We start from the raw sequence: 4,243 nt of genomic DNA, 5'->3' as shown, positions 1-4,243 counted from the left end.
TGACCAGAACAAGGCTAGAAGAAGAAATTTTGGACTGTGATCCGGAGATAGACAGAACTCTGATAGGCATTAGGAGGGAAAGGAAATATCAAGAGCACGGTCAAGGAGATCCTGAAATTCCAACCATGGCCGATAATAATGACAGACTAAGACTCTTGAGAGATTACAGAGCTCCATCTGTCCAAGGATTTTAGCCCAGTGTCACTAGACCCACAGTGGAAGCCAACAACTTTGAATTAAAACCAGCATAGCTCAAATGATTCAACAAACCCAGTTTGCTGGTTCACCAACAGAAGACCCACATTATCACCTCCAGTGCTTTTTTGCCCTGTGTGACACATTCAAGATGAATGGAGTGTTTGATCAAGCAATAAGACTCAGAGCATTCCCATTATCCCTTCGGGACGGAGCAAAGAAGTGGTTACTTCTCAACCGCTTGGAACGTTCACCACTTGGAAAAACCTCTCTCAAGCTTTTCTAGCAAGGTATTTTCCACCTACAAAGACTACAAAACTGAGGCTTGAGCTCAACACCTTCAGACAAAAGGAAGGAGAATCACTCTATGATGCATGGGAAAGATATAAAGACCTGCAGAGGGAATGTCCATACCATGGCATAGAGGATTGGGCCTTGGCTATTAGTGCAAAATTTCTATAATGGGTTATTACCCTCTACAAGGAGCATAGTTGATTCAGTTACAGAAGGTGATCTAATGGAGAAAATAGTGACACAAGAACTTGAACTTCTAGAAAGGGTTGCATACCATGATTATGAGTGGTCAAATGAAAGAGGAAATGCAAGGAGAATTGCAGGGGTCCTGGAAGTAGATGCCCTAAGCATGATAAATGCTCAATTTGATAAGCTCATAAAGAGACTCGAAAGAATGCAAGCCAACGCAGTTGGTACAAACAGTCAACATGAAGACACTATGGAGGAGGATACATGAGTTCATAATACAGCAATTTCAATGAACCCTCCATAGAACATATGAACTATGTGAATAATGGAGGAAACTTCAACCAGAGGCAGCCCAACAATCCTAGAAAATCAAGATTTGAACCTAGGAATTCTAACCTAAACATAGGCTGATACCTTTATGGAACTTCAAAATTGGTCAAAGATCTTAAAGGATTTTAATTAATTTGATCACCATGAAAGTCGGGTTTGAGTTAATTAAAATACACCCTAAATGCCTTGAGAGAGGATTTAAGATAACTTAGGACTGATTTCCATCAAGGAAAATGATCCTCAATTCAGTAAATAAATGAGATAACATCCCTAGTAAGATTCAAGTGTGAAATCTTAATTCTAGAATCATTTCAAATAAACCATTTCGTTTTAAGTGTCATGACCCAACCTATGGGCTGGACCGGCATTAGGACCTGGGCCAGCCTAAAGCCCCCGAGGCTCGTAGTAAGCCTAACTATTCCTCAAACCTAAGGGCCATTTGGGCCCAATTTCAAGAATTCAACCAAACAGAGTCAGACCATAAAATGGACCATTCAACGGGAAGTTTTTGACTCACTCGACCTCTAAACACAATATATAATAAATTGGGGAGCTTAGCTCACCCTCCACATAATCAAAATATCATAACTTAAATAGGAGCTCAGCTCTCTCATCCAATCCCATCAAGCATACAGTTAATAATTTTATAGGTCCAACATAACTGTTATAATACAGGCCCAAAATAAAAATAAGTGCTTCTAACACATGCAGTTCTAAAATTTAACTCAATTACACAAAATACATTAAATACTATTAATAGACCTGCGAAGAAAAAGAGTAAGTTAGCCACAACAAATAATTCTCCTGTAGCCTGGAAAAATAAATGAACAGGAGTGAGCGTTCAACTCAGAGAGTAAAATACCAATTTTAATCATAATCTTTATAACTATCTAAAGCTAATGCACCATGTGGAGTGAAATGCAACATTGTCATAATTTTCATATCATAACAGCAAAAGTCAATTTTGAGCACTCACACACCCAACACTATCAAGCAATACATATATGGGAGCTGATCCCCTATACAACCCTTTTAATCCAACCTCTGCTAGCGAGTGTCTCTCAAGCCAGACTTTCGCTTAATAAACCGAATGCAGGGTCCCAGTGAGTGTCTCTCAAGCCGTATCTACCCGTCCTGTCCATATCCAATACCATACCACACGCATGCCACACACACACATTGCTCCAAATTACCACAAATAACATCCATGGCACTTCAACAATTATGAATGCAATATAAAACGTGCCTAGTGTTTAACTACATAAATACATATTTATAAGTGATGCATGGGCATGCTTGAACATATAATAATATTGAAATTACAATTAAAATTAATATTTTACTCACAAATTTGAACTGAGGTCACTGCGATGGCTAAGCGGAGGAGGAAGGCTGTCCCGGCTCACCTGACAATTTCATTGTAATTTTTTAATATATTTGACTCAATACAAATTTAGAAAAGACCAAAGACATCCTAAGTTGTGCTGAAAATCCGACAGAATCTCTCATATACCTATGACCTAGCCAACTTACAAAATGGTTCAAATAATACTTCTAAACTCAACCCATATCTCATCATCATTATATGGCCCCTCCTGGGCCCTCCAAACCAAGCAACAATCACAACATCAGACAACTCAATTATAAGACTTTAAAACTAATATTTTTCAAAAACTATCCAAACTAACTTTAAAAATTCTATAAACCTGCCCCGCGGTCCTTAACAATATCATAAGGCTATTACAATAGGAATCGTAATTTGTCTTATCATCCACGAATATTTTATAAATTTTATTCTAACCCAGTACAAGGCAAAAATTGAGTAATGTAGAGTTCAAGTTTACCTATGACAAATCTGACAACTGGAACGTGTCTAGAACGTCTGAATATGGTGGGGTAGCCTATAATCTTGACCTGGTTCTAAAATGGTTCCAGCAGCTTATCTGCTCGGCCCGAAATTGCAGATCCGGGTGACGGTCGAATTTCCACGAAATGAAAGTACATACACGAAGTCCACAATACCAGGGTTAGAATAATATATATATATATATATATATATATATATATATATATATATATATATATAATAATTATTTGAAAATTAGGGATGTTATATTCTTCCCCCCTTATAGAAAATTCGTCTTCGAATTTTATACAAGGTAGAATAATGACACATAGTTGCATATCAAACTTATGAGTACTTGCTGCACATATCCCGCTCTAACTTCCAAGTGCATTCCTCCATAGATTAACTCCTCCACAGGACTAACCATAGGGATTTGCCTTGACCAAAGTTGTCTCGTATGATAGTATACTATGGCTACTAGTTGCTCCTTAAAGATCAAATTCTCATTTAACTCCACTGTGTCTAGTCGCAGCACATGAGAAGGATCGGGAACATACTTTCTAAGCATGAAAATGTGAAATACTGGGTGGACATGAGAAAGGTTTGGTGGCAACTCTAATTGATAGGCAAATACTCCCACTCTGTCCATGATATTAAAAGGTCTTATATAACGGAGTGCCAATTTGCCTTTTCTTTCCAAATCTCATAACCCTTTTCATAGGAGAAACCTTCAAGAACACGGTCACCCATTACAAATTTTACATCTTTCCGCCTTGGATCTGCATGGATGGTTAAAAATTTTTATGTCTATCTGCCCCTGTCATAGTATGCCAGCTACCATCCTCCTTCTGAGTTTAAACCATCACATCTGACTACTCGTTTACCCCTCTTTTTTTTTGTCATCTCTAGTACTCATTATAACTCTACTACTCTTGACTTGATATCTGATAACTTCAATCAACTTTGGCGCTTACCTCACTTTTATTACGCCCTAATGTGTCTCTTGGTGACTTCAGTCCTCATTCCTTTGTTTCAATAATCTCTGTTTCCTAAAAACATGACTTATGTTCCTTACCCTATAGTATCCTATGAAATGCTTTCCTGTAGCACCTATCATATACATCTCATTCGAAACCTTTACTTGTCCTATGACCTCAATGGTCAATATCTATAAATCTTCTCACTCCCATGATACTTCAAATTTTCAATCTCTTTAGTGTCATTACTAAGGTCCTTAGACCAGCTCTTGTCCATCTTATGTAACTAATTATGTAGAGCTCCATCCAAGTGTCAAGCGTACCCTACACCACTTATCAATATTGGAAAGTGAACTAGGTCTCTTCTCTTATAAGATAACTGTATTTGCATTCCCTAACAACCCAGTTAATG

The 4,243-nt window shown here is 37.7% G+C and overlaps 1 non-coding gene across 1 annotated transcript; it reads right to left on the bottom strand.

The window, feature by feature from the left end:
- Nucleotides 1-510: 510 nt before the first annotated feature.
- Nucleotides 511-617, bottom strand: LOC131175188 (small nucleolar RNA R71). Its single transcript, XR_009145350.1, has one exon. It is a non-coding gene; the product is annotated as a small nucleolar RNA R71 (small nucleolar RNA).
- Between the last annotated feature and the right edge of the window lie 3,626 nt (nt 618-4,243).

Source organism: Hevea brasiliensis, chromosome 16 (genome assembly GCF_030052815.1).
Source record: "Hevea brasiliensis isolate MT/VB/25A 57/8 chromosome 16, ASM3005281v1, whole genome shotgun sequence".
NCBI lineage: Eukaryota > Viridiplantae > Streptophyta > Magnoliopsida > Malpighiales > Euphorbiaceae > Hevea > Hevea brasiliensis.
This window is presented reverse-complemented; position numbering and strand designations above follow the sequence as displayed.